The 8,714-nt window shown below is 32.7% G+C and overlaps 1 protein-coding gene across 2 annotated transcripts in view; it reads right to left on the bottom strand.

Annotated features, from left to right (window-relative positions):
- LOC106466063 overlaps positions 1-8,714 on the bottom strand; it is a 114,348-nt gene that overhangs the window by 57,041 nt on the left and 48,593 nt on the right. The window contains exon 5 of one of the 2 annotated variants that reach the window (XM_022394015.1): positions 5,189-5,263. The gene's annotated coding sequence lies outside the window, so the exon portion shown is untranslated. Of the gene's footprint in view, positions 1-5,188; positions 6,691-8,714 lie in introns of those variants that run through there. The other variant, XM_022394013.1, reaches the window with a different exon arrangement.

The raw sequence follows: 8,714 nt of genomic DNA, 5'->3' as shown, positions 1-8,714 counted from the left end.
CATCCCAAGCAACCCAACAAACACACATGAAAAACAACTAAACAGAACTTTATACAAATGAGAAAAGATAATTTAATTACTGATGATTTTTATTTTATCTACATAAAACTGATTCACGCACACCTCAACTCCATGGCATTCCTAAACCACACAAACAGGACTGCTCCCTATGACCTATACTGTCCACTTATGATTCATTCAACTACAATCTTGGCAAATACATAGACTGGGCTCTCTCACCATATGCAACATCTGCAGGTTCATTTTTTAAAGATGCCTTCAATTTCAAATATACACTAGAACAACTAAATTCGAAAGCCTTAATGGCTAGTTTTGATGTTGTGTCACTCTTCACCGAAGTCCCAGCCAATGAATCTTGCAATATTGCACTCGACCTCTACATTAATGACCCCAACAAGTTAATGCACATCCCCAGCACACTTTTTGCTTCTCTCTTAGAAATTACAATGACTAAAACCAACTTCATTTTCAACAACGAACATTTCCTTCAAATAGATGGTTTAAGTATGGGCAATCCTGTTTTGCCCGTTCTTGCCAATATATTTATGACCCAGATTGAAACACAAGCCATACATTCTGTGCTTCAACTCCCACTATACTATTTTACCCTACATTACCAAAATTGGTATAAACAGAGATATTATTATTGGGCAAGGATTTGATGGTGCATCGACAATGGCTGGTCATACATCAGGCATTCAGAAACAAATTCAGGAAACATTACCCAAGGCATTGTTTGTTCACTGTTCTGCTCATTTCCTTAATTTGGATATTAATGATCAGTCATCAGTTGCAGCAATCAGAAATACTTGTGATATTATGGAGTTAATAGTTTTTTTTGCAATAGCACTTTACACCAAAGTACACTTGGCATGAAGATACCACTTTTTTATGCTACTCAATGGACAGCTAAGCATCAAAGTATCAGTTTTTTCTTTACATTATGAAACTATCATAAAAGCTCTGGAAACACTGTCTGAGCATTCAAACAGTGAAAATAGAACAAAAGCCATTTCTTTTAAACCAACTTTAGAAAATTCCCAATTTATTTATGTAATGTGCCTTATTTCAAAATATTCTGCATTAATGGAACTACTGTCAGCTCAGCTACAATCCACCAAAGCCAACATACTTCATGTCAAAACTTATTACCAGTTTTGTTGATGTGCTGAAGCATGACTGGTCCAATTGTGAGGAAAAAAGCTCAGAAATATGCTTAGAATCTTGCACCAAACTAGGTGATGCTTCCCTCATTCTTCCTTGCTTGTCTCAAAAACAAGCATACCACTCTAATGTTTCCTCAAAAACACCAGAAGAATATTACAAAAGAACAGTTTTTATACCATATATAGATGGATTACTTTCATCGAAAATTGACTGATTTTTTTAAATAATAGTGAAGTGATGGATGTTTTATCCGTGATCCCAACAAATCAACCCCAAAATATTGAAAATATCATTAAATTATACAATTTAGTAAACCTAGCTGCTGAACTACAATTGTGGGAATGTGAACAGCAATCCAGTAAAGACGAGGAATTATCAAAAGAGAAACTGCTAGAAGAAACCAAAAGGTATCCAGATCTTCATTTTGCCATCAGAATAGCCCTTACTCTTCCATCTTCCACCGCAGAGGCAGAGCAATCTCTTTTGGCAATGTGTAAACTGAAAACTTGGCTAAGATCTACAATGAAATCAGACCGACTAAGCAACTTGACCCTTATTCATGTCAACAAGTGTTTAAATTAAAATGTAAAAGAAAAAGTAATTATGCTACTGGCAAATTACACTTGCCACTTTAAGTGGGAATAGATTACGTTATAGCCACCAATAACATTTTGCATGCAGTCTCTTAATATCACTAATAAGCTAATTTTCTATAAAGATGATAAAAATATATTTATGGATCTTTGATAATGGAAGTATTTTAGTTTTAGCAAATTAAAATCATTAAATTGGCTTCATTTCCTTAACTCTCTCAATATGGGCTTGGTCCATTTGACCGACAATGTGACCTCTTTGTACTCGTTTAAATTCTTTATAGATTCAATACATCTAACTTTCAATATAGCGTGTATATCTTCACAAAAGTTGGCAGTCTTTCACATACAAAAAATCCTATTTTTTCATGAAGTATTTTTAATAAAATAAAATAAAGATTTGTCCAAGAATATGTTGAATATTTGTTTTGAATAGTCCCTGTACAAAGTAATTTTAATGCTAAAATTAAAAATACTTTTCCTCATCTCAAAAAATCTCTAATTTCCATTGTGTAATCCCTTAATCCTCCTAAATACACTTCAATCGTTTTTTTTTCAGTAAAACACTTTAGTTTATGTTATTTTCTCTATCCTATCTCAAAATGGGTTTGATCAATTCAACCAACCTCGTAAACACCAAAAATAAATCTAAAAAAACCCAAATTACCCTTTTTTCTTTCTAGAATGATTTCAAATTGTAACATGAAACTACATTGTTATTAGTTGTCCAAATGTGCTTATTTATTGGTTTTATTTATTGTAATATAATTATCTTGCAAGCTATAAGGTCAAAAACACTTTTTATTCGACTTTATAAACTCGATTTGTTATGGTAATAGAAAAAAATCTTTCCATGGATGATAAGGGGTTAAAAGTACGATCTTTTTACATTTTATGCAAAATAGAAATAAACAGATATAAATAATATAGTAGTGATACAAGTCAGATTAAATTTTTGTTTTATTTCTATAACTTGTGGAAGTATTTTGATATATGTTCTGTCAAAAATAAATTTGCTATCAGGTATTACAAGTTCCATAGATAAGAAATTCTTACGGTTACTGTCAAAACCAGTAAATGTTATCAATGATGAATCATTACATAAGTCTGTTTCTTGAATGTTTTGTTACTGCTTTATATATTATTAGCAGATAAAAAAGTGTAATTATTTTACAGTATGCTACTTTTATTTGCAGTGTAATTAGACTTAAGTTAAAACGCATTTTGACTTTAAAAATTCTTCTTTCATAGTATCTGTAACAAGATTTTCATAAAGCATGAAAAAGGCTGTAAACAGAGCACAGCTAAATAAAATAGCACAAAACAAAATAGGAAATGTTAAAGGAAACTTTGTTTGATAAAAGCTAAAGAAAATTTATTGATGGATAATCTTTCGTAAATTAAACTGTTATACTATATGATTTATCTTGTACTGAGATTTATTAAACTATAAATGGTTGCGTCAGTGTTTCATATGTTTTCATGCTCAGTTTCATCTCACCCATTACATTCCTTTTCTCAGATACATTAATTACAACTTGAAATAGTATAAATAACATTTTGAAATTTCTCATTAGGAAATAATTTATAAAAAATCAGCAATGAGATCTAGAACTGATCTAAAAATTTAACCTGGCTGGTAGATATAGATTGATTAAACACGTATTGTTGTTGTAACATTTCTTCCAGGTCTGCCTGCAGTTTCTATAGATTTCACATGTATTAGGTCGTCAAAAAATTAATGTCGCATTTTGGAACACTTTCATTAATCACCCCTCATAAAACGTACATTACATATAATAGTTTAACAAACCACATAAGCGTCATGTTAGTGTAGCCTACATAATGTGTAAAGTTTAGTACACTATAATTCCTCATAGTGATGGCATATGACGAGACACACGCTCAGCATGTAATGCTGTTTGAATACAAGAAGGGAAACAACGTCTCTATAGCCACAAAGAATATCAAAGAAGTTTATGGAAATTTCTGTACGTTTATAAGTGTCAACGATGGTTCAGAAAATTTTGTTCAGGTGATTTTAGCCTTAAAAACTGTGATAGCAGGAGCCGACATATTGGAATTGATATTGATGCTCAGAAGGCGCTTGCTGAGTCTAACCCAAGGCAACACCATTGTAAAATGGCCCTGAAATTGTGTGTCTCTGATGAAAAAATAGGTAAACATCTAAGGGACATGGGAGAACTACATAAAGAAGGTGTTTGGGTGCCTCACGAACTCTACAATGATCATCGTTTCCATCGTGTGAACATGGCTTCATCTCTTCTGGTGCATAATGTGCATGAACCATGTTTGGATAGAATTGTCACCGGTGATGAAAAATGGATTCTCTATGCAAATATTAAATGCCAAAAACAATGGCTCAGTCCTAGACAAAATCTACTTCCAACCCAAAATCCTGGACTCCATCTGCAAAAAGTCATGCTTTGTATTTAGTGGGACTTCAAAGGAGTAATTCATTTCGAACTCCTCAATCCACAGCGAACTGTCAATGCAGAGATCTTTAGTCAGCAATTGGAATGTTTAAATCAAGCCCTTCATCAGAAATGCCCTTCACTCGTCAATTGGAAAGGTGTTCTTCTCCACGATAATGAACGTTCACATGTGGCACATTTGACGCAACACAAGATTATGGAGTTGGGTTGGGAAGTTCTCACCATCAGATTACCATCTTTTTTGTTTGCTGCAACACCAACTTAATGGGAAATTGTATGCAAATGTGGAAGGTGTTAAAGAAGACATTGACATGTTTTTGCTTCAAAGCCAAGTGATTTCTTTAATCAGAGCATTAACAACTTGATTGTAATATGGAAAAACATCATCAATAAGAATGGAGACTATTTCATTTAAAAAAGAAGCAACATTAATTTCTTGACGACCTAGTATTATAGTTGCAATATGACTGCTATACCTATAGCTTCTCTACAAAACATTTGTTTTGTGGCTGCAACTGGACTACTAACTCAGTGTAATTTATTTACTAGCTCTGTAACACACATGCTAAGAACTCCTTCTTGACTGCTTTTATCTGTTACTCAGCTGTCAGATTTGTGTAAAAACATGTCTTTAAATTCAAAAACAATAGCTGCTGTTTATTACAGATCACAAGCATCAGATACATTTTCTAGTCACTTTACAGATCAATATTTTGGTTAATTTGCCAAGGATAAACACCAAATATTATTCCTCTTTAAGATGCATATACACGTACTTGTCACATAAGTCAGCTAATTGTTACATGCACACTACAGAAGTCTTAATTTTTAAATTTATATATACATCTTTATACAAACATTCCTTGTCTTTTCTCAAACTTTTACATCTAACAGTTATTAAAAAATTACATGAATTACCTCTCCTATAGAAGTTTTCAGCATCACACTTACTTGACACATGGGAAATTTTAAAACCATTGCTTCCTGGAGAAGACCCACTATACACTTCACCTTCTTTGAACTTGCCTTAAATTTATAGTGATAAAAAAAGGTATTATTCTTCACAGAAAACATATTTCTAGTGACAAAAATAAAATAAGTATCAGAAAGATACTGGTTGGAAAGTGAGCTGTATACAGTATGGATAGATAGCTAATACTTCAAAATGTTGTTGATTTAAACTTATCTTTTGTATTTCCTTAAATCACATTGTAACATAGTTTGCAAATTTTTGTTCTTAAGTTTCAATACAACAACATCTCTTTCTTTCTGTTGATTCTTGTTCTTGTTTGATTTAGCACAAAGTTACAGCAATGGGCTATTGATCCCTAGATTTCAGCATTACAAGCCATTTAGTTTTCCAGTTAGTCATTGGGGGACATCTGTTTCAGTTGAATACATTCATACATCTAAGTACACTGAGGAATATAATTTTTCCACTCTTTATATCTCATAGAATTTTTAAAAAAAGCATATGAGAGAGAAAGATCTTGGAAGAAATGGAACATGTTCATTCAAATGTAAGTATATACAATGTACTTGAAAATTAAAACTTCTGATAAATTATTTATCCCTGGATGGAATGGGTAGCTAAGTTCCCAATCTAGAAAATAAGAGGGATAAGAAAGTGTGCTGAAGGCAATATATATATTGAGAAAAGAAAAGTTGGAAGAAATGGCCTTAACACATTTTAGTGAAAAGTTTTTACATGTAAAGATTCATTATCTGGAACATTTGGCTGGAAACATTAATCCTTTCGGACCACACAAAAATATATAAAAAGATAGACAATCCATCCAACCACATTCCATGTACTGATCCCGTAAGAAAAATCTTCATGAGCTGAATTAGTTGCATAATTGAACAGGTAACAAAACTGAAAATGTTATAAAGGAGAATATCCAGAAATACCACCAAATTCATTAAAATATCTGAATGTCAATTAACACCACAATATACAAAAACAGTGAAATCAATTCTTCAAAATACTTGCAAGGAAAAACTCAATCCACATAAGATGTATGCAAGAAGTTTTCCAAGAGTAAAGAAAAGATCAAACAAGCTACATGGCAGAAATTCCTCCAAAACAATGTTCCATATAACAAGCCACAACTCTTGAGAGTCAGTCCTGTGAATGGAGTATGGTCTTCACCAAGAGAAGCCAAAGAAGAGAAAGATATAACAGATATGACACTTATGAGAATGGACTTAACTGGCTGTGTACAACATAACTCCATCACATAACTCAGGAACACAAAAAAAAAATGACTTTTCATGCCCATCAGTTTTAACAATAAAAATACTATACTTATCTAATGGTTCATGAGCTATGAACTATTTAAGTTGGAGGATGATGCAATCGTGTGTTTAACATAATGAAGTGTTGGTTAGTTTCTAACATGATATCACACTAAGTAATGATGTAGGGAAAGGTAGGTCAGAGGAGCTAATTAATAAGTATAAGGGGTTGATAAAGGCACTTAAAGAAAATGGCCATAGCTTAATTTTGTCAGGGATACTGCCCAGAATTAACTGTGGGGATGAAGTTATAAGTAGGTCATTAGGGCTTTGGTAGTAATGGAAGATTCTGATATAATGGGAATAACTGAAACATGTTTAAACATAGATGATTTTGATGACAGAAATGTATTTGAAATACAGGGTTACAGGCTATTTAATAGGGATCGAGTATTAAAGAGAGGAGGATGAGTGGCTTTATATGTAAAATGTGAGTTACATCCTGTTGAAGTTGAGGATATCAAAAATAATAGCAAAGAGATTGAATCCATTTGGGTTTCTATTAGTGGATATAAAGGGAAAAGGCTTTTAGTAGGAATTTTTTACAGACCACCAAATGATACTACTGAAATTAATGAGAAACTTTACAATGGGATTAAGATTTCAACTATTAATGAAGTCATAATTATGGGTAATTTTAATTTCAGGCATATAGATTGGGAAATTCTAAAATCAGACCATGAGGGAGAAAGGTTTTTGGAAATTGTTCAGGATGGCTTTCTTCACCAGTTAGTCAAGGAACCAACTAGAAACAATGCTATTTTAAGACTTATTGTTAACTTCAAACATAGAAATGATTGAGAGGGTGGAAATTGGGGAACATCTGGGTGCAAGTGATCCTTGCTCTATTAGGTTCAAATAATGATATTCTGGTCATAGATTTCAAAAAAGTAACTTTTGAAGGGATGCGACAATAGTTATCTGTTGTGAATTGGGTAGCTGAGTTATCTGGAGACATTGAGCAGATGTGGAAAATTTTTAAATATTCAATGTAAATATATTCCTAATAGAAAGAAAAAGGTAGCTACAAGTAAAAAACCAGGTTGGCTCACTAAGAGTTTAAGAAATAAAATTAAAGAAAAGCATCATAAATTTAAGAAATTTAAATTGACTGGTATGACAGGAGATTTCAAAAGATTATATAAAATCAAGAAAGTTGGTGAAAGAGGATATTAGGACATAAAAAAGGGTGTATGAGAAAAAGTTGCCTGAAAATGTAAAAATTAACAGTAAGGATTTCTTTAAATACATTAAGGGGAAACAAAATGTTAGGATAGGGATAGGACCCTTGAGGGATGATGAAGAAGGGCTAGTATCTGATGATTATTAGATGGCTGGGTTATAAAATTTTACTTTTTCTTCTGTTTTTACTAATGAAGATTTAAGCAGTATTCCACATCTTGAACAGTTGATAAGTGGAAACGAGATCAAGCAAGATGACTGCTTTAATTCTGAGCTGGTTAGAAAAAAAATTGGGAAGTTTAAAAAATGATAAGGCTCCTGGGCCAGATAATATTTCCCCAATGGTTTTGAAGGAGGTTAAAGATTGGATGTGTAAGCCACATGCTACTATTTTTTGTCAGTCCTTCAATAGTGAGCAGGTACCAGAGGATTGGAAGTTATCTAATGAAACTCCTTTTTTTAAGGGAGGTGATAAAAATTGTCTCAGTAATTATAGACCCATTAGTCTTACATCAGTTGTGGAACAATTTTGGAAAGTCTATTAAAAGATGCTTTGTAAAGTCATTTAACAAAGTTTAGAATTTTACTGGACAGTCAAAATGGTTTCACTAAGAAAAAATCTTGCCTTACAAATCTTTTAACATTCTTCTGCTTATGTAGATTAGTGTAAGGGTGTAGGTTTGGTGTATCTGAATTTTCAGAAAGCAATTGACAATGTGCCACACAAAAGGCTTGAAAAAAATTAGCTCTATAGATGTGGGGGATAAGTTAGCAAATTGAACAGAAGAGTGGCTGGATGGAAGAAAGCAGAGGGTTGTTACAAATGGAGTTCAGTCAAACTGGATTAATGTCACAAGTGGGGTACCTCAGGGCTCAGTCTTAGGACAATTGCTATTTTTGATTTACATCAATGACAAAGATGAAGGGATAGTCAATAAATTACTTAAATTTGCAGATGATATTTAGGTCTTGGGTGTTGCTAGCTGTGAAGAGGATG

Source organism: Limulus polyphemus, unplaced genomic scaffold, assembly GCF_000517525.1.
Source record: "Limulus polyphemus unplaced genomic scaffold, Limulus_polyphemus-2.1.2 Scaffold2139, whole genome shotgun sequence".
In the NCBI taxonomy this organism is placed as follows: Eukaryota; Metazoa; Arthropoda; class Merostomata; order Xiphosura; family Limulidae; genus Limulus; species Limulus polyphemus.
This window is presented reverse-complemented; position numbering and strand designations above follow the sequence as displayed.